Raw genomic sequence first — 23,098 nt, 5'->3', positions numbered from 1 at the left:
TAGAAAGAAAGCTAAATCTGGAATGAGGCAAGATCTGGGTTTATATCTTGCCTCTGACCTTTTGCTAGCTGTGTGATCACAAGAATGTAAGAAACTTAACACCTCTGATTCCCAAATTTTCTAAATCTCATTTCAGGGATTTTAATACTTTGTAGGCCTTATACAGACTGATTATAAAGATCAAATGAGTAGGTAATAAATATTTAGTACACCTTAAAATACATCTTATATGACCTAGATATAAAGAGAGATTTCACAAGAAAATTAGAAGAATAAGGAACATGTTACTCATCAGATTTATGGATAGGTGAACAATTTGTGAATAAACAAGAGATGGAGAGCAAAGTAATGTGTAAAAGGGATCATTTTGATCACATCAAATTAAAAAGGTGTGGTACAAAGAAAACAAATATAGCCAAGATGAGAAGGAAGGCAAAAAATTGGGAAAATGTGTAGTTAGTTTATCAGATAATGATCTCATATCTAAAATATATAAAGAACTTTGTCAAATTTATAAGAATACAAGTCATTCCCCAATTGATAAATGCTCAAAGGATATGAACAGGCAATTTTCCAAGAAAAAAATAAAATAATTTATAGTCCTATTAAAAAATGCTCTAAATAATTATTGATCAGAGAAATGTAAATTAAAACAACTTTGAGATATCATTTTACACCTACAAGATTGAATAAAATGATAGAAGGGGAAAGTGACAAATGTTGGAAGGGATGTGGAAAAATTGGGACACTAATTCATTGTTGGTGAAATTGTGAACTGATCTAACCATTTTGGAGAGCAATATGGAATCATACTCAACAAGTTATTGACTTTTATTCCCTTTAACTAGGGAATAAGACTGCTTATTCCATTTAACCCAGTAATACCACTAGTTGGTCAATTTCTCAAGATAATTAAGGAAAAAAAGAAAATAACCAAAATATTCTAAAATGCTCATAGCAGCTCCCTTTGTGGTGGCAATGAACTGGACATTACTGGGATGCCCATCAACTGGGGAATGGCTGAACAAGCTGTGGTATATGATTGTGATGGAATATGATTGTGCTATAAGAAATGATGAGCTCAATGATTTTAGAAAAACATGGAAACGCTTGAACAAAATAATGAAGAGTGCAATGAGCAGAACCAAGAGAATATTTAATATAGTAACAGCAATATTGTTTTAAGAAAGTTTTAGAGGAGGTGGAGCCAAGAAAGCAGAGTAAAAGCAGTGACTTGCTTGAGCTTTTCCCAAAACTCCTCCAAAAACCTGTAAAAATAATTATAAACAAATTCTAGAGCAGCAGAACCCACAAAAAGACATAGTGAAACAAATTTCCAGCCCAAGACAACCTGACTGGTTGATAGGAAAGGTCTGTTGCACCAGGCAGGGAGAGGAGCTCAGTTCAGCATGGGCTGCACTGGCAAGGATGGAGTACCAGCAAACCCAGAGTGGGCCTCAGGAGACTGAATTACAGGCAGCTGTGGTGGTTTCCAGACTTCTCAACAAACAAATACCAAAGACAACTTAGAAGGTCAGTGGGAAAGGTCTGTCAGACCTGGATGAGAGAGGAGCATGGGCCAGTCCTGGCCCTAACAAAGCCTCAGGGTGATGGCCACAATGGCAGCATCTGCTTCTGGAGCTTTTGGCCAAAAGATGGTGTGAGGATTGTGCAGCTGATCAGAGGGGGATTGCAGGGATCTCTGCTGGTGCTAAGGCAGGATTCTCTTGCTTTGCCCATGCTTGGATCTGGGTCACAGTCCTGGGTGGTGGTCCTTGGGCAAGGAGGAATTCTGGCATGGTAGAGTTTGCAGCAATGGAGAAGAGGGAATCCTCCTCACAGTTCCAAGGAAGAAAAGAGTGCCTGTGGTCACTCATAGACCAGAGCACAGGCCAGGAAAGAAGTAAACACCTCTCTTTTGATTCTATCATCTTGGAAGAATTGAAAATGTACAGATCCCTAGAAGTATCTCTGAAAACAGCCGCACAAAACCCCTTTACCTTGAGACAGTATACCTTTCACAATGGAAGCAGAGCCCTACATTAACAAAGAGTTAAAAAGTCAAGTAATTGGCTGGGGATATGAGCAAACAATGGAAAAAAAAAGACAATAGAAACTTACTTTGGTGACAAAGAAGATCAAAACATACAACCAGAAGAAGAAAACAAAGTCAAAGCTCCTACATCCAAAGACTCCAAGAAAAATATGAATATGTCCCTGGCCATGGAAGAGCTCAAAAAGAATTTTAAGAAGCAAGTAAGAGAAGTCGAGGAAAAACTGGAAAGAGAGATGAGAGTGATGTGAGAAATTCATGAAAAACAAATCAACAGTTTGCTAAAAGAGACCCAAAAAATACTGAAGAAAATAACACCTTAAAAATAGACTAACCCAAATGACAAAAAAGGTCCAAAAAGTCAATGAGGAAAAGAATGCCTTAAGAAACAGAATTAGCCAAATGGAAAAGGAGGTCTAAAAGCTCACTGAAGACAATAAGTCCTTAAAAATTAGAATGAAGCAAATGGAAGCTAATGACTATGAGAAATCAAGAAATTATAAAACAAAACCAAAAGAATGAAAAAATAGAAGACAATGTGAAATATCTCCTGGAAAAACAACTGACTAGAAAAACAGCTGCAGAAGAGAGAATTTTAAAATTGTTCAATTACCTGAAAACCATGATTAAAAAAAGAGCCTAGACATCATCTTTCAAGAAATTATCAAGGAAAACTGCTCTGATATTATAGAACTAGAGGGTAAAATAGAAATTGAAAGAATCTACCTATCACCTCCTGAAAGATATCCCCAAAGGAAAACTCTTAGGAATATTGGAGCCAAATTCCAGAGTTCCCAGGTCAAGGAGAAAATATTGCAAGCAGCAAGAAGGAAAAAAAAATGAGTATTGTGGAAACACAATCAGGATAACACAAGATCTCGCAGCTTCTACATTAAGGGACTGGAGGACTTGGAATATATTCTGAAGGTCAAAGGAGCTAGGATTAAAACAGAGAATCACCTACCCAGCAACACTGAGTATAATCCTTCAGGGGAAAAATGGACATTCAGTGAAATAGAAGAGTGAAGCATTCTTGATGAAAAGACTTGAGCTGAATTGACAATTTGACTTTCAAATACAAGACTTAAGAGAAGCATGAAAAGTAAATAGGGAAGACAAATCATAAGGGACTTATTTAAGTTGAACTGTTTAGATTCCTACATGGAAAGATATTTGTAACTCATGAGACCTTTGTCAGTATTAGGGTAGTTGGAAGGAAAATATATATGTATACCTACACACACACATATAATATATATACATGTAATACATACATGTACATATGTTATATATACATATATAATACATAATACATACATGTACATATGTGTATATTGTAAATACATATATAGAGAGAGAAAGAGAGGGAGAGAGAGAGGGAGAGACAGAGAGATGGACAGACAGACAGATAGAGACAGAGACAGGGCACAGGATGAGTTGAATATGAAATAATGATATCATCTAAAATAAAATTAAGGGGTGAGAGAGGATTATACTGGGAGAAGGTGAAAGGGAGAGTTAGAATGGGGTAAATTATCTCACATAAAACAGACAAGAAAAAGACTTTTACAGTGGTGGGGAAGAGAAGGGAGGTGAGATTTGGTTTAAGGAGGGAATAACATATACATTCAATTGGGTATGAAAATCTATCTTGACCTACAGGAAAATAGGGAGGATGGGGATAAGGTGGGGGGGAATGAAAGAAGGGAGGACAGATTAGGGGAGTGGGTAATCAGAAGCAAACACTTCTGTGGAGGGAGAGGTTCAAAGAGGATAGGATGGAAGGAATAGTTAGTCTTTCCCAACATGACTATTATTGAAGTGTTTTGCATGACTATATATGTATAACTTATATCGAATTGCTTTCCTTCTCAATGAGGGTGGGTGGGGATAGAGGAAAAGAGAAAAATTGGAAACCAAAGTTTTAAAAACAAATGTTAAAATTATTTTCATATGAAACTGGGAAATAACATATACTGGCAATGGGGTATAGAAATCTATCCTGTCTTACAGTAAAATAGAAAGGGAAGGAAAAAAGAGAAGGGGATGGGGTTGATAGAAGGGAGAGCAGATTGGGGGAGGGGGTATTCAGAATGCATACCATTTTAGGGTGGGGGAGGGGAGAGATGGGGAGAAAATTTGGAACTCAATCTTGTGGAAGTGAATATTGAAAACTAAAAATAAATAAATAAATTAATTAATTAAAAAAGAAAGACTTTGAGGGAATAAGTTATTTTGACTATCAAAAATACCCACATTAGCTATAAAGGACATATGAGGAAAGTTGCGATCTGCAGCCAGAGATAGGATTGATATATTTATAAGTATGTATAGAATACTTTTACATATATATACCTATGTGTGTATAATGGTAGCCATCTCTAGGCAGGGTTGTTTGAGGAAAGAAAAAAAAGTTTACATGATAATTTTGTTGTATATTTGAAAGGAATAGCAAGTTTTACATAGTATAATTATAGTTTTATATGCAATCATCTTTTTTTATTGTGCTATGTTATGGAAATGCTTGCTTTATTCCATGAATTAAAAATAAATTTTTAAAAAGTACATCTTACAAATTTCAGCTGTTACTACTGTATTGGCTCTTATTGTTACCTCACATTTCTACCTATGAAGATTCTATCCATTCTTCAGAATCCATTTCAAATTCCATCTCCTATATGAAGCTTTCCCTGATCCTTCCAATTACGTATCTTTCTGCTCTTACTCTTCTGAAAACTCACAGATCTTTGCTTGTATCCCCTTGTGATACTTATATTCTGTCTTGGAATATAATTAGCAATGAACTTGTCATTTTCATTATTGGATTATCTGCTCCTTGAGGGCAAGACCTATGTCCTGTGCATCTTCCCCATACCCTGTCAGGCCTAGTATACATTAAATATATATGCTTAAAAGGTGGAATATTTTATTTTCATATTTAATTCATATTTAAACAGCTTCTCACAAAATCACAACAAACAAACAAAAAATCCAACAATATTATTACATTCTGGTATGTGTCACCATTTTAAAAATGTGATATTTTTAAAAATAATCTACTTCAACAGAATTGTCATATTTTACTGCTCAATATCTCCACCTACTGGAACAAATTCAAGACCTTAGGGAAGCCACTATGTCTACAATTTCCACATCACTTCAAAGCTTATGCTTTTTTTTTAATCAAAAGACTGAGCAAATTAATTTGCTTGATGTAGCTGATTTATGGTTCATTTCAAAAACTATTCTTTGTTCCTAAAGCATACCCATCCAAAATCCCCTATGTGACTTTCTTAAGTAGAGCTACAAGTTTGACCTTTCTAAAAAATAAAGTAATTATGGCATCATTCTGCTACTCTTTATTTTCTTTTTTTGCAAATGTCTTTATAGTGAGTTTAATAGTCTTTAATCTACAGTAATAAATAAGTGCTGAATCATTTGATAAATATAGGCTACCAATAATGAAACTTGATTCTAAGGTATCTTGCATTTTGTAAAACCAAGAATACATGTGTTGTGTTTAACAGTAATGAGTTTTTATTCTTTTGTGCATATTAAAATGGATATATAAAGAAATACAAGTTAAAATTCAAAAGATCAAAAAGTGTTTTAGTCACTCTTCTGAGTAATCTATAAGAAATGAAGAAAATGAGGTAACTTTGCAAAAGTATAGTGATATAAATAATAACTAGCATTTATATAGCACTTTAAGGTTTATAAAGTGTGTTACAAATATCTTATTTCATCCTCACAACAGCTCTGGGAGATAGTGCTATTATTATTCCTATGATGAAAAGTTGAGGTTGACAAAGGTTAAGTGAATTGCCGAGGCTCACATAGGTACTATCTGAAGCTGGATTTGAACTCAGGTGTTTCTGCCTCCAGTTCCAGCAGTACTCTATCCACTGAGATAATGATGTGGTTTCATCATTGTAGATATGAGGGAAAAATCTTCAGTCAATTGAACTGTGATTGAAATAATGCATTTGACAAAAAAATTAAAATGAGGCAGATGTAGAATATATATAGACATATACATACACACATGTATGTATATGTATATATACATGTGTATACAATAATAGAAAAGTTATACTTTTGGTAGTAGTGTCCAATCCTTAGGAGCACAAGTCTTAAAACTGATCAGCTGCTCCTTTTGCAGCCATGACTATCAGAGGTAAGAATTAATACTAGATTTATTTAAATAAATAATAAAAACATTACATCTAAATGGTGGTCTCCAGCTTTGTGTCATTTCTACTTTCCCACCTCATATATCATCCCCTTTTCTAAACTGACAAAACCCAACTTCCAGCCTTTTTGTACCTTCCACTTCACATACCCTATGAACAATCTACCCTAGCCTACTTACAGATCATCTGATAAGCCACATATCTCCTATCTCCATGTCTTTTCACTGGATGTCCTCATGACTACAGTGTTCTTCCCCCTTACCTCCACCTCTTTCTTTCCAGGGCTAACTTCAAAATTTATCGCAAGCCACACTTTCTTCTAGCACTTCAAGATAATGATGACTTTCCATGCCTGATTACTATCCATCTCCTCACAGTATATTCTGTATGTTCTGAGTTTTTTTTAATATGTTGTCTCCCCCATTAGAGTCCAAGTTCCATGAGGACAGTGATTATTTTTGCCTTTCTTTGTATCCCCAGTGCTTAATGCACATAGGGAATACTTAATAAATGCTTGATAATCAACTAATTATAATATGCTTTATGTAGGTCATGTGCTCAGAAGAATTCTCTGAAATAGGTACTTTAAAGATTATTATCCTCATTTTATAAATGAGGAAATTGATACTTAAAGAGGGCAAGATACTTCCCCAAAGACACACATCTTTTTAACAAACAACAGAGCTGAGAGTCTAACCAGGGTTCTCTGACACTGAATCTGATCATCTCGTCAGTATGCTGCCTCTCCCATCTGGGCACTGGCAAGTATCTATATGAACCTATGATAAGAAAAAAAAATATCAACAATCACGAAAATGGCACCAGAAAACCCCAAAGTACTTTTACAATATATTTCTCATCTCACGTGTACCTTCTACTCTAGAAGAAGTTAAATGAAATCCAAGATAAGTGAGCAGAACCCATACTAGTTGTCCTCAATGAATTCAAGTCACCTGTTTGGATGATCAAAACCTCTAGGTATTAATAGTGTTTGGATAAATGATACCTTAAACTGCTCTTGGGAATCTTTAAGCAATTATTCTGAGTGGAACAACTGCTACTGGACATGAACAAATTTAGCAAATTTAAATAAAGGGAAGAATGTGTATATTTCAAACGATAGGCTGTTAAGCTTAGTAAGTCTGTCAGTTAATAATATTTATTAAACACATTATAGGTTAAGCACTGGTGATACAAAGAAAGGCAAAATCATGGTCCTGCTCCACCTTTAGGAGATTATTCAAATACCCACATATGTAAAATATTTATTCAGCATAAATGGAAGGAAATCTCAGAGGGCAGGCACTTGCAGCCATGAAATGGGGGTGGGGTGAAAAGACATGATGGGGAAGGAAATTAGTCCTCCAGAAGGTGATCCAAGTCTTGATAGAAGGTAGGAAAGCTGAGAAGCAGCAGTGAAGAGGAACAGCATTCTAGGTATGGAGGTCAGCCAGTACAATGGAAGGTGGAGTCTCCTGTGCGAGGAATGATAACTAGACCACTGTATGTGGACTCTAGAGTATATAGAAGAGAATAAATTGTAAGAACACTGGAAAGTGGCCAGATTAGGAAGGACTTTAAATGATGAAAAGTGGTGTTTGTATTTAAGCTTAGACACAGTGTGGAATCATTGGATGTTATTTAGTAGGGGATAATGTGGTCTGATCTGCTCTTTACAAAAATGACTTTAGCAGCTGGTCTTTTGTAGTTGAGAGAAGACTGAGACAAAGAGACCAGGAAAGGGAAGATTTTACTAGTATAAATGAGTGGTGATGTTGTGTGAAGTGAGAGGAGATAATGAGAAATATTATAAGGGTAAAAATGACAAGATTTGGCGATGCATTGGGTATATCAGGAAACTGAGGGTGAGGAGCTGAAGATGACATTGAGTTTGTGAGCATCCTGAATGATGTTGGGGAACTCAACAGTAACAATGAAGTTGAGAAAAGGGGACTATTTGGGAACGGGGAAATATAATGAATTTTGTTTTGGACATGTGGTTGAAAGGCCTACAGAACTATATCGATACAAGACACAGTTGGTGAGGGAGGACTGATTCTCAAGCGTGACATTAAGATTAGCAATCCTTTCCCCTTCCTCCCAATAGGGGATGATACATATACATGGCTTTGAAAATGGTAAAATGACCAGCTGACAAAAAAAAAAAGGAAGTCTTTAGTACAATGGCTTGCTTTGAGAAGCAGCAAGTTCTACCTTTTTAAGATCTTCAAGAAGATACTGGACAACCACTTGTCAGATATATTATAGTAGGATTTACTTCACATTTAGGTTGGAATAGGTGGCCACTGAGGACCTTTCCAACCGTCCAAATCTGTCATTCTATGTTTTATAGTAGATACTAATTCATCTTAGAGGGAAAGGCACCGGCATCTGGTGAGCCCACCTATGTTTGATCAGAACTTTCAGAGAGAAGGAAGCAGAGACCCAGTTAGGTTAAGTGCTTTCTAACAAGTCATAAATATCAGTAAGCGGCTTTGAACCCAGCTCTTCATATAACAGAGCCAGTGCTCTTTTCACTATATTATTCTGTCACAATGAGCTAATGTAAAACTGAACAATTAAACCAACAGTAAAATGCAATGAATGAAAGTGACTAAGATAATATCACTATAAATAATTCATAAAATAGTCTAGCAAAGAAAATCATTCTAAAACTGGTGTTTTTCACCCCCTCCACATCCTGTGTGCTCAGCCTCCCATTTCCTCTACCCTTTATGTTTTATATTCTCTACCATCTCAGTTTTCTATTTCTGTCACCTTTACTCTACAACATCCTTTGTCTTTTATTAAAGGAGTCACAAAATATGTTATTTTCCACACCAAAATGACCTATCTAAAAAAGAGTTGGCTAAAACTTAAAGGCGGTATAACTTTAAAAAGCTTTGGGAAATATTTCATTCCTCTTTGCATCTCATCCCCAAGCCTGTTAAAGATTACTTTCTTTTGAATCCTACAATTTACTTTATATGGTTAATTCTTCTTGATTTGTGTACTTAATTTAGTACTACAAATGTTTGTAATTATTGTAATAACAACAACAAATGCCTCTAGATGACTGCATTTTTTCCCCACCAATATATGGCAAGAAAGGGTTAAGATTCTGAGAATGATTAAGCTTTATCTACTATCTTAATTATACTTCTATTTGTTTTAAATACCTTCTTAATGGATAGGATAGTCATTTATTGAGATTTGAGTTTCCCTTATACACACCACATATAAATAAGTGTATATATACATATACATATATGCACATATATGTGTGTAAATATGAATATATGTATGTAAATCTATTGATTTATTATAAAACTAAAATGTCTGAGATACAGTTCAATGAGTCCTATATATCTTTTGGGTTAACTATTCAAACATACATACACATACACATATTATGTAGGTATAAGAGACAATACTAGATGCATGTTTCTCTTTTATAGGTATATAAAAACATATATACATATATATTTGTATATATATATACATATATATACCTCATATAAATACATTAGCAAACGTATGCTGATTAGCAGAATGCAGCCTAGATATACAAAAAATGAAACAAAAATGATTACCAGATTTGAAGGAAATTAAATTTTTTTTAACACAAATGAATCATTTTTGAGCTAACTCCCACCATTCTAAAAAGAATTGTTTCATAATCGTCTTGAGATTAAACTGCATGAAGGAGAAAAGCACAAATCAAATGCATTTTTTATCTTTAAGCACAAATGCTTAATAAATATGATCTAATAAAAGCATACAGCCTAGATAGCAGAAATAGTTTTTACACAATGGATTTTTTTATTTATTTGGTTTATAAAATAAAAAAAATATTCTGTCCTCTTAAAATTGGGTGCATTTTCTTATATGCACAAAATTAAAGTTAATAGGATCATAGATTTAGTGTTGGAAAGGACTTATAGAGAAGATCTAATCCAGATCCCTCGTTTTGCAGATGGAGAATCTGAAGTCAAGATAACTTTAGTGACTCTCTCAAACTAAAAGAGATAATAGTGGAAAATTTGGATTATATATATATATATGTGTGTGTGTGTGTGTGTGTGTGTGTGTGTGTATAAATTATTTTATTCCCCAAATAGAACTCATTAGAAAAGGATACAGGAACTTTAAAAGCCATCACTTAAAATACTCCCTCTTTACAGATGAGGAAACTGAGGACCCCCAAAAGAGAATTTACATGCCAAATGTCACATAAGGAGAAAGATCAATATTCAAATCCAAGTCTCCTATCTACATGTTCTATCACTTTTTTATACTACCCCCAAAATACAAGGTATTACAGACATTAGCAACATATGAGCAATCTAAAGTGAGAACTGGAATTATAATTTATTTCTAGTCTGTGACCCAAGATTTGTAGCCACAAAACTGATAAAGGTGCAAATGGATTTGTGACTTCATGAACTTACATATTCCTTAAATAGTGCTGATCACAATTCATCCAAGCCCTTCCATCCTGTGAAACTCTAATTCATTTCCTTTCTAAGTTGATTCAAAAGAGTCCACCTAAAGAGCTATAGACTTTCCTAATTTTCTCCAGAAATCCCAAGGAACTAATAGGACATCCTGACTGTCAATACTAGTGTCATACAGTAGAAAGAACACTCAATTTGGTGTTAGAATATCTGGGTTAAATCCTACCTTTGCCACCTGCTACCTGTTTCACCTTAGACAAGTCAGGTAAACTTTCTTTTTCTTTTTTTCCTCAGCTATTGAATGAGGCTGGTTGTACTAGATGGCCCAATGGTCCCTTCTGCCTGTAAGGCTTTAATCCCTTGTCATGTGACTAGCCTATGTTCTTTTTCTGTTACATAAGTCCCTGATGACATTTCCTTTTCAAAGCTTTGCATCTGTCATATGTTGAAACTGGCTCTCATCCACCCACCAAGCACCTCTTTATTGCTCTTTCTGTGATATTTAATTTCAATTCCTCAAAGACTGTTATGTTCTAAGCCTTGATGCCACAGTAGACTGCTATAATATAGGTATTATAAATATAAGAATTTGTTTCTTGGAGGTGTTTGGGGTCATAAAAGAGACAACGATATTCTCATGTCAAAGCAGCATGACTTTTTTTTTTTAGTGAGGCAATCAGGGTTAAGTGACTTGCCCAAGGTCACACAGCTAGTACATGTCAAGTGTTTGCTCTGAGGCCAGATTTGATCTCAGGTCCTCATGACTTCAGGGCTGGTGCTCTATCCACTGCACCACCTAGCTGCCCCATGACTTTTTTCTTATATTAAATTTTTGGATGGACTTCTTGACTTTTTGTACTGTCTATATCGATATATACTAAAAGTCAAGAGCTATGGTTTATCGAGTCAACTGCATATAATGATCAGGGCAACATTTTTCATTTACTAATCTTTCCTTCATTAATGGTCTAGCTGAACATTTGACTCTGTATAGATCTTTTTTAGAAGGTTTTACAATGGTATTAATTGATTAAATCATAAGAAATGCTTGTATGCTACATCTACAAAAGGTATGCCACAAACCCTAGCATGTAGAAAATAAGAAAATAACCTATATTAAAGTCAAAGCTTTATCATTTTCAAACTCAGCTTGGGGTTGACAGATGATATCAGAGGCACGAGATCATCAAATAGGTTTGGTCCAAAAGATCTTGTTTTCATGTTTGGCAAACCAGTCTGTTTGGGTTCTGTCCCAGTTGTTAACATTGGGAAAGGTGCAGATGATTTTTTAGTCCTATTCTAATTTGTTGGAGTTATATAATCACATCTTAAACTCAAGCACATTTAACAATAGGCATATAAAATTTATCTGTTGTATATTAAATCACAAGACAGACACATACATATACATAATACATAAATAATATGCATATAAATATTCTATATGTTTGTGTATATCTGTGTATATCTGTGTATTTATACACAGATAGATAGACAGAGATATATGCAAAATGGAATGAGTAGTACTTACCAATGACAGGGAAGAGTCCTGGTACTAAACATCATGTTGCAAATGAATATGGTTCATCCAATCCACAATCTGTTATAAAACTCATCGCTAAAGTATCTTCTATAATCATCCATATCTAAATAAGAAATAAAAAAATATCAAAACATTGCAATTTCATAATGTTTAACAGGAATCATAATCAGCTTAGAAGATGAAAAAGAGCTCACATTTATAACATATTTCAACTAACAAAGCACTCTCTTGAAAATGACTTTATCTTATAAGAAGAGTCGGAATTCTTCATACATACGTACATATATACGTACACATATATTTATATATGTGTGTATAAATATAGATTATATATATTTATTTTTCACATTCTTTTTTTTAAATTTTTAATTTCAAATTTTTTCCCTACCTCCGAACCTCCCCAACTTGTTGAGAAGGCAAGCAATATGATATCAATCATACATGTGAAATCATGCAAAACATATTTCCACATTAGCTATTTTGCAAAAAGAAAATAAAGTGAAAAAAGTATGCCTCAATATGGAACTCATACTTCATCAGTTCTCTCATAAGGTGCATGACATTTTTCATCTTGAGTCCTTCAAAATTGTCTTTGATCACTGTATTGATCAGAGTAGCCAAGTGACAGCATTCTTATCTCAATTTCACAGATAATGAAACTAAGACCCAAAGAGGACATCTGGCACAAAATCACATAAGTGGGGGAGTTATAACTCTAACTTAGGACCCTGTACCCAAACCCATTATTGCTATTTACTGTATCACACTTTTTTTCTAATTATACTACATTAATTAGTGGGAAATATATGTGTTGATTGAATATTGATTTCAGTTAAAATACAAACATCTCAGGAATAAAATTGGACCATGTATTTTTACCTCTCTCCTCCCTTCAAAAAAAATTTAACCAAGGTTAGACACACAGTAGCTGCTCAATGAATGCCTGATGACAAATTAAAAACTAAAATTAAGAAACATGCTTAGATTAATAAATAAGATGAATTAGTATTATAATTATAAGTAAATTTACATATTTCTTTTCTCTTTCAGAATCAGAAAAGGGGGTAGGTAGGAATCTATAATACAATAACATGGAAATTATTTGAAGAGGGAACTGAAAATAGATTCTTTAGAAGCTTTAATTCCATGAAGAATATAGAGATAAAACAATGAATGAGCAAATAAACATACCACCAAATAAAGAATGAAAGTTTAGAATAAATGAAAGAGAGCAGATTTAAAATGATGAGGGAAATAAATATTTTTTTTTAGAAAAAGGTATAGAAAAAGAAAAATAAACCAAAAAAGTTGAAGGGGCAGAGAGGAAGGGGGATGCTACTTAATCACTTAACTGAGAGAGGAAAAAGAGAGACTGAAAATGATAACTACACAAAAAGGAGGAAAGAAAAGAAAGAAATTTGTTGTTCAAATGAAACTCAATATAGGGAATGCGTGACATTTGGGAGAGTTGTTGAGAGGAAGAGGGAGGGAGAATCTGTGGGAAAAATGTTGCATTGAATTACATTAAGCAAAAATCACCCAAAAAAGTACTTTATAGAGGAGAAGCAACATAAAAAGTTCTGAATTCAGAAAAGCAAAAAATATTAGAGATGAAGGGAAATATAAACCTAATTCTCCTAATTTTAAATGTAAATGCGTTCAACAATCCAATAAAATAATAAAAAAACAAATGACAGATTAAGTAAGAAAACACAACCCCACAATTGGCTCTTTCTATTCCATAAAGAGAAAAGGGAGATATGGATATGATGTCCATGTCATGCCAAAGCTACTCATATAAAAGTATACAAAATGATTACAAAGTAGATACAATATAATTTTAAAGGGGAGGTAGTAGGTGAGGGAACATGGAAAAGCCTCCTACACAAGCTGGCATTTCAGCTGAGTGTTGAAGGACCCAACAGATTCTAAAAAGCTAAGTGATGAGGGAGAGAATTTCAAGCATATATGACAGATACTGCACAGGGACAGGAGATGGGGTACTTTGTGTGAGAAAGGGCAAGTAGGCTGGGGTTGCTTTACTATAGAGGCAGGAAAGAGGAATTATGTATTAAAATACTGGGAAGATAAGAAAAGGCCAGGCCAAGAGATTTAAATGTTAAAAAGAGGAGTTTATATATTATCCAAGAGATCATAGATATTTGAGTTCATTGAATAGGTGGCATGATGTGGTGAGACCTGAGCCTTAGGGAAATACTGACTCAATGTGTAGTACTTATAATTTCTCAGGGAATGAATGAAGGATTGCAATAGAACTGTTAAATATCAATATTGGGGAAATAATCATTCTATCCTTGTGGTCTACTTGACAAGCAAAAGACGAAGAAGATTATTTGTATTACTCTGTATTTCAAAGGATATATGCTTCTCCATCCTATCTTCCCCATGCAACTTCCCCCTTCCATCCCACAAACACAGTGATTGGATTTATGATGAGAAAAATATTATAGATAGGAAAACCTTTTAATGATTGCCAGTAATGCCCAAACTGTGAATATGTTAAACATGAGTAATACACTTAGAAACAAGGTTAATTTCTCACCCAAACAAGTTATGTGGCCCATGTCACAATTTAGTTCACACATTTTGCTACTTTTTTCATAAACTTCCCAGAGAAATATTTTGGTTTGCAAGAAAATCCCAAGGGAAATATGTATAAAGTGCAAGCTCCATAATTTCAAGAAACTAAAATGATTTCAAGTTTAGGATTTCAAGTCGTTTAAAAACAACACTCTAGGTAGCAGTCAACTTAATTGGTGTTCATTAAGAGAGATTCTTGAAAGGCATTTAGGATTAAAACATTTTACAAAAATTATTCACTCAAAATATATTAACATTTGATCTAATATGAAAACAGCCATTCATGCTAATAAATAATTGGCACCAATAGTCAAGTAGCTATCAATGAGTAGTATTAAAAACCATTCATTCCTGACAGGTCCTTGGAGAGTTCAGTACAACCACTTAGCCATTAAAGGCCATGACAGTAAGGCATTTACTTGCATGTGCTGTGAATTACCAATTCCATAATTGTTTTACTGATACATGCAAGAGAAAACATATGTGACTTCTGATGAAATTTATATTCACTTATTCCTCCTCTGATGCTGTTTCACTATGGGGAATATACTTGCTTTCCTGAAAGAAAACAGACACTAAATACCTGGAAGAATTATTAAACTTGGCCCTTTTAGTTGGGGAGTAGGGAGATGGGATATGTTCTAGCTTTACAATGGAGAAAAATAAATTAATAATCAAAGAAAAGTCCCAAGGATTTTTTAAAACTATTTTCCTTTACAGAGAGAATTAAAAACTCATCTTGGTGATTGGCAACACAAGAAGGGTGGTTTTAGTATTCATACTCGTTTAGTAATTAACACACACACATTAAGCATCCAACATAATAGTATACCCACACACACAACTTCCTCTAACTGAATTAATGGATAGCAATTTTTATACCGTAATATATTAAAATCAAGGAATTAAGTAACCATTATTACTGGCCAAAAGATACAGAAATTTAGGTAGTTATACCCCTACAAAAATGACCTTAACCAATATAATTTATCAAAAAAGCAGGGCGGAGCCAAGATGGCAGAGTGAAAGCAGTGACTTGCTTGAGCTCTCCCCCAAACCCCTCCAAATACCTGTTAAAAAATGGTTCTAAACATATTCTAAAGCAGCAGAACCCACAAAAAGACAGAGTGAAACAAATTTCCAGCCCAAGACAACCTGGATGGTTGATCAGAAAGGTACATCATGCTAGGAGGTGAAAGGACTGCAGTTTGGCATGAGCGCGCAGGCGGCAGCGAACCTGAGCAGGCCTCAGAGTACTGAATCACAAGCAGCGGTGGCAGTTTCCTAACTTCTCAACCCATGAATGCCAAAGACAACTTAGAAGGTCAGTGGGAAAAGTCTGTGACTGCGGTGAGAGAGAGAAGCTATGTCTCAGCCACAAGTCCTGAGCATGACATGTGATGGTGGCTGCCTCCTGAGCTTCCGGAGGGGTAAGCGAGTGGCTGACCAGAGGGGGATTGCAGGGATCTCTTTGCCAGTGCTGACGCATGAATCTCTTGCTTTGCTGGTGCTTGGATCTGGGTCACAGTCCTGGGGCGAGGAGGAGTGCTGATGTGGTGGAGTTTGTAGTGGCTGTGGAGAGGAAACCCTCCTCACAGTTCCAAGACAGAAAAGAGTGCTCATAGACCAGAGCACAGGCCAAGAAAGGAGTAAACACCTCACCTTTGATCATAGCACATTGGAAGAATTGAAAATGTACAGGTCCCTAGAAGTATCTCTGAAAACAGCTGCACAAAACCCCTGAAGCTTGGGACAGTACATTCTCCACACTGGAAACAGACTCCTACCTTCACAAAGAGTCTATAACTCAATTAATTGGCTGAGATCATGAGCAAGCAGTGCAAAAAGAGTCAGACTATATCATTTTACTTTGATGACAAAGGAGATCAAAACTTACAACCAGAGAAGACAACAAAGCCAAAGTTCCTACATCCAAAGCTTCCAAGAAAAATATGAATTGCTCCCAGGTCATTGAAGAGCTCAAAAAGGATTTTGAGAAGCAAGTAAGAGAAGTAGAATAAAAACTGAGAGTGATGCTAAAGGAGACCCAACAAAATATTGACAAAAATAACATCTTAAAAAATAGCCTAACCCAAATGTCAAAAGAGGTCCAAAAAGCCAATAAAGAGAAGAATGTCCTAAAAAGCAAAATTGGCCAAATGGAAAAGGAAGTCCAAAAGCTTACTGAAGAAAATGCTTCCTTAAAAATTAGAATGGAGAAGTTGTAAACTAAGGACAATTTGAGAAAACAAGGCACTGCAATACTAATCCAAAGGAATGAAAACAATAGAAGAAAATGTGAAATATCTCATTAGAAAAACAACTGACCTGGAAAATAGATCCAGGAGAGAGAACTTAAAAATTATTGGACTATCTGAAAGCCATGATAAAAAAAAAAGAGCCTAGACATCATCTTTCAAAAAATTATCCAGGAAAACTGCCCTGATATTTTAGAACCACAGGGCAAAATAGAAATTGAAAGAATCCACCAATCACCTCCTGAAAGAGATCCCCAAAGGAAAACTCCTAGGAATGTTGTAGCCAAATTCCAGAATTCCCAGGTCAAGGAGAAGATATTGCAAGCAGCCAGAAGGAAACAATTCAAGTACTGTGGAAACATAATCAGGATAACACAAGATTTAGCAGCTTCTACATTAAGGGGCCAGGGGGCATGGAGTATGATATTCCAGAGGGCAAAGGAGATAGGACTACAACCTAGAATCACCTACACAGCAAAACTGAGTATAAACCTTCAGGATAAAAAATGGTCATTCATTGAAATAGGGGACTTTCAAGCATTCCTGTGGAAAAGACCAGAGCTGAATAGAAAATTTGACCTTCAAATACAAGACTCAAGTGAAACATGGAAGAGGTAAACAGGAAAAGGAAATCGTAAGAGACTTATTAAGGTTGAACTGTTTACATTCCTGCAGGGAAAGTTAATATTTGTAACTCATGAGTCCTTTGTCAGTATTAGGGTAGTGGGAGGGAAAAATTATATGTATGTATAGATAAATAGATAGAGGGCATAGGGTGAGTTGAAGATGAAGGGGTGATATCTGGGAAATAAAATTAAGGGGTGAGAAAGGATTATACTGGGAGAAGGAGAAAGGGAAAAGTAGAATGAGGTAAAATATCTCACATGAAACAGACAAAAAAAGACTTTTACAGTGGAGGGGAAATGGGAGAAGGTGAGAGGGAATGAGTGAATCTTATTCTCATAGAATTTGACTTAAAAGAGGGAATAACATACACATTCAATCGAATATGGAAATCTGTCTTACCCTACAGGAAAATGGGGGGAAAGAGGACAAGAGAGTAGGGGGATGATAGAGAGGAGGGCAGATTGGGAAATGGGGTAATCAGAAGTACGTACTTCTGAGGAGGGTCAGGGTCAAAAGAAAGTAAAATAAATAGTGGGGGATAGGAGTAAGGGAAATAGAGTTAGTTTTTCACAGCATGTCTACTGTGGAAATGTTTTGCATAACTGCACATATATAACCTATATTTAGTTGCTTGCCTTATCAATGAGGGTGGGTGGGGAGGGAGGAAGGGAGAAAATTTGGAACCCAAAGTTTTAAAAACACATGTTTAAAAAAAATGTTTTCACATGCAACTGGGAAATAAGAAATACAGGAAATGGGCTACAGAAATCCATCCTGCCCTATAGGAAAATTGAAGGGGAAGGGGATAAGAGAAGGGGGGGGAGAGATAGAAGAGAAGGCAGACTAGGGGAAGGGGTATTCAGAATGCATGCCATCTTGGGGTGGGGGAGGGGCAAGATGGGGTGAAAATTTGAACTCAAAATCTTGTGGAAGTAAATGTTGAAAACAAAAAAATAAATAAAAATTTCCATAATAAAAAAAGAAAAAAAAGAAAGGAAGGAAGGAAGGAAAGAAAAAGAAAAGGAAATAAGAGATACACACAAATATAATAACAAAGATCAGAAGTAGAATTTATTTGAGGAAAGTATGTATCTATATATGCAAGCATGTATGTGTGTGTGTGTGTGTGTGTGTGTGTGTGTGTGTGTGTGTGTGTGTATCTATATCTAAATATATCCGCACTTAATTGTAGCCTTCGGTCGGGGAAGAGAAGAGGGAAAAAAGCACAAAATAAAAAGTGCACAGCAGAGAACCAAAAAAAAAAAAAAAACTTACAAGGAAGCAAAGAAAAGATGGACAGCTTTCAACACAATGTGTAGTATTTATTATATAAGCTTTCTTGAAATGGAAATTTATTGCTATATATTTTGAATCCTCTCTTATGTTCTGCTGTGCCCATGTTTTTTTTTCTTTTCTTATTTTGTATTTAAGTTCCAATATTTAAGTTTATATGTTTCTTTTTCTTTTTTATTGTGTATTTAAATTTTAGTAATAAAAAAGTAAAAAAAGGAAAAAAATTAGTAATAAGCTAGCATTACTAATAAAATTATTAATTACCCAGGGGAAAAAAAGACCTCTTCTTCTCAAAGCAGATTGTTTCATTTCTGGACAACTCTAATTTTTAAAAGTATTGTCCTTAGAACACAAAATATTTTTTTTTCTGCAACTTCCTCCCACTCCTGCTTTCTTTGCTATCTGAGGTCCAGCAGAGAAAGACGAATACCTTTTCTCTCCATCAAATACTTGAAAACAGCTATAACGTAAGTGACGTAGTAGATAGAGTACCTGGTCTGTAGTCAGGAAGGCTCATCTTTCTGAGTTCAAATCTGGTCTCAAACAATTACTAGCTGTGTGATCCTGGGCAAGTCACTTAACCCTGTTTGCCTCAGTTTCATCCTCTGTAAAATGAGCTGAAGAAAGAAATGGCAAACCAATCCACTATCTCTACCAAGAAAATCCCAAATGCGGTCACAAAGAGTCAGATGTGACAGAAACAACTGAACAACAAAAACCAACTTCAGTAACACCACTTCAAGTCACATTTATTAGTTTACAATCTCAATTACAAAAATTGAGCCATAGCTAAGATTTTCTTTCAATAAGAACAAAGGTTCTCCAGAAGGGGAAGAGCATATATGAATTCCAAGTATTATATAACACTGTAGCTCCTTTTTGGGTGTTAGATCTTTTTGTGGGAGTAGAGATACACCAAAAAGTGTGTGAGTCAAGGCACAGGGCCTACTAAACTACCAGAGCACTATTTAAAAAATTAAACCTTACTAAAGCTGAAGCAATAGGATGAAGATATAAAAGAGAATTGAATTGGACTTCTGGACCTGTAATTAGAAGGGACTATTAGGGTGGGGAGTCTGGCCCCTGGAGGATGCCTGTTCACCTGGGCCTTTTGCCCCTTTTTTTGACTCCTTGCAGATGGATGTTTCACTGCAGCAGGACGTTTCTCCACCTAAGACTTTCCCTCTTGGAGTCGTGCTTCCTACAGTTTTGCTGAGGCACAGGGAAACTTGACTGCCGGAGAAAGCCATGGCACATGGTGGTTTTCCAAGCTGATTTCCATTGGTTCCCTTGCCTGTAGTGAGGCACTTGGGGGCCCTGGTGTGTGTGCTTGCCTGCTCCATCACCTGGGATTCAGGATCTTCCCCTGCTAACTTTTCGCTAACTTGCTGGGACATCTCCCATTCTGTACTGCTCCCCCTCCCCCAGGGAAAGATTGGCCTTTTTTCCATTAGCCCCTCAAGCTTCCTGGGCTACTGGACTGTTGTACCCCATCTTTCTGCTGGTTCAGCTATTCCAGGGTTTTTCCCTAGGGTGATATTTTCTGGGCTTTCAGACACTAATAAGGGAGGGTGAGAGTGACTTCTTACTCCACCATCGTGGTTCCAGAAGTGGAATGGTAGGAATGGTAGATTTTTTTTGTTTTTGTTTTTTGTTTTTTTTTTTTTGTTTTTTTATGGACAAGTTTTTTATTTTTTGCTCATTTTACCATTTAGTTTTCATCTTCAGTTTGACTGTGTCTGATCCTTCCAAGAAAACTTCAAAGCACATCATTATGTAATATTCCCTTGTTTATTTTTTCAAGGCTTCAACAACAATATCTTATATATTACCTTATAAAATGCAGGGACACTCATTCCAGAGTGATGGATTCTTGCTTTTATTTCACTTTTATTTCATTTATCTAACAACATTGATGGAACACACAAGATGCATCACACAATACTCAACATTGTGGAGTTTATATAATTTTAGTTAAGTAACTTTTGCTATGTGAGAATTCAGAGATCTAGTGGTGAGATCCTACATGTAAATCCCAATATAGTATAAACTGAAGGAGATCACAACATGACAATAAATATGTAAGCTATAGTAATCATTTGCAATCTATATACTTTGAAAAGGATAACTATGGAAGGCAATGACATGGATTAGAGTTTGCACAGAGCTTTACATTAATGTAAAAAGGCTTCTTAGAATACTTAAGATTTTACCTTGGACTGCATGGAACCAGAGAGTCAATGAGAAAGAGTCATTCAGTAGATATCTGAAACAATGACAATAAAACATCAAAGAATAGGAAGGAACACTTATCTATCTATCTATCTATATATCTATTTTTATAGTTCAGGGGCAATAAGTGGACTGTTTTAAGTGGAGGGGGCTAGGTGGCTTGTATTTGTAAGTGAAGGTGGTAAATTGACTGTACAAGGTGGCAGGGTACACTTATGTTTTCAAATATGAGAATCTCTATTTTGGATTAAATAAGTCAGTGAGCCAGCCAATAAGCTTTTACAAAGGCTCACTATATGCCAGACACTATGCTAAGTGCTGAAGATATGAAAAAAAAAGACAGTCTCTACCTTCAAGAAGATCACAATCTAATATGGAAAGTAATGAAAATTTTTTTAGTTGTCAATTGATTTCATTTTCAATTTTCAGAATAAAAAGAATTCCCCTTTTGTTTTAGTAGCACTACAAGATTTCAGTGTCCATTTTCACTCAGTTTAGATTGATGCTGAATTTTTCTTAATTTTCATTTTCATTAATAGTGATTACCTTGTTATACTCTACTTTTACTTTTCTTTTCTTAGTGATTTTTCCCCTAGTGTTGAACTGAACAGCAACAGACCAAACAACTCCACTATATATTAGATACTTTCATTTTTTTATTAAGAATTGTTTTTTCCTATTTCATCCAGGCTGGAAGTTCAGGGGCTATTTACAAGCTCAATTCCATTACTGATAGGTTAGGGAATTTTGATGCATTCCATTTCAAATCTGAGCCAGTTCACTCCTCTGTAGACAACCTAGATGCTCCCTGCTCCCAGTGGTTCATCATGTTAATGGGGGACTTTGGGCAGACACTGGCTGAGCCTACTGCAGCTCAGAAATCCTAAGCTCAAGAGACCTGCCAGCTTCATCCTCACTGCTGGCAGGGATTACTGGCTTGCAACACCTTGGCCCACCACAGTACTGACTTTGAAAGCAATATAATATAGTGGAAAGAATCACAACTTTGGAGTCAAAGGATAAGCATTTGACTCCTTTTCTTGCTTTTTATTACCTGTATGCCTTTGGGCTAGTCCAAGCTGTGACACTTATAAGCTGTATCATTTTAGACAAGTCATAAGACACTCCACCTACTTTCCTCATTGGCAAAGTGAGGACAATAATAATTGCAATAGGTGCCTCATGGGCTTGTATGAGGATCAAATAAAAAATAAAATGAATGTGAGTGATTTGTAAACTATTACATGCTGTATCAATAGAAGTTAAATAGAATCATGATACTTATCTCTGAAAAGGCCAAACAAGTATGGAAAGGTCAGTTATTACGTCTTCTCATTTTGCAGATAAGGAACCAGAAGACCAAAAAATTTATGTGATTGCTCAAAATCATAGAAGGATTGAGAGGAAAAACCAGAATTCAAAACCAAATTTCTGACTAAAAATCTAGCATTCTTCCTACTGAACTAAGGGAGTATGTAGATTGTATTCTAAGTACGATATTAAAATTAGACCACAGAATCTGTTGATTAATTAACCACTGAAGTTAAGTCAAATTTTTACTAGAAATAGAAAGCATATTTATTAGACACAGGTGATGCTAGCATATTGTTAAACAAAACTCAAAAAGTTTTATTGAAAAGAAAACAAATACCATAATTATAAGCTGTGCCATACTCATAAGCAGCAGCATGTAATTTTGTCTGTTATAAAAGGTCACATTCTTTTAGATTCCTTCTTCAGCATCTACCCTTCAGAATGCAGGTGTCTCCAAATGTAAAATCAAGTTATAGGAAAATACCAGGAAGGAAGCAAGTCCCAAAGATAGTGGAGTCCATCTTCTT

General features: G+C 35.3%; 1 protein-coding gene across 2 annotated transcripts in view; it reads right to left on the bottom strand.

Annotated features, from left to right (window-relative positions):
* LOC114049960 (muscarinic acetylcholine receptor M3) overlaps positions 1 to 23,098 on the bottom strand; it is a 607,675-nt gene that overhangs the window by 404,000 nt on the left and 180,577 nt on the right. For both annotated transcript variants that reach the window (XM_027871443.1, XM_027871444.1), the window contains exon 2: positions 12,235 to 12,349. The gene's annotated coding sequence lies outside the window, so the exon portion shown is untranslated. The remainder of the gene's footprint in view (positions 1 to 12,234; positions 12,350 to 23,098) is intronic.

Source organism: Vombatus ursinus, unplaced genomic scaffold (genome assembly GCF_900497805.2).
Source record: "Vombatus ursinus unplaced genomic scaffold, bare-nosed wombat genome assembly UNPS02014798.1, whole genome shotgun sequence".
Lineage (NCBI taxonomy): Eukaryota > Metazoa > Chordata > Mammalia > Diprotodontia > Vombatidae > Vombatus > Vombatus ursinus.
Note: the sequence above shows the minus strand (reverse complement) of the source record. Positions and strands in the feature narration are given on the sequence as shown.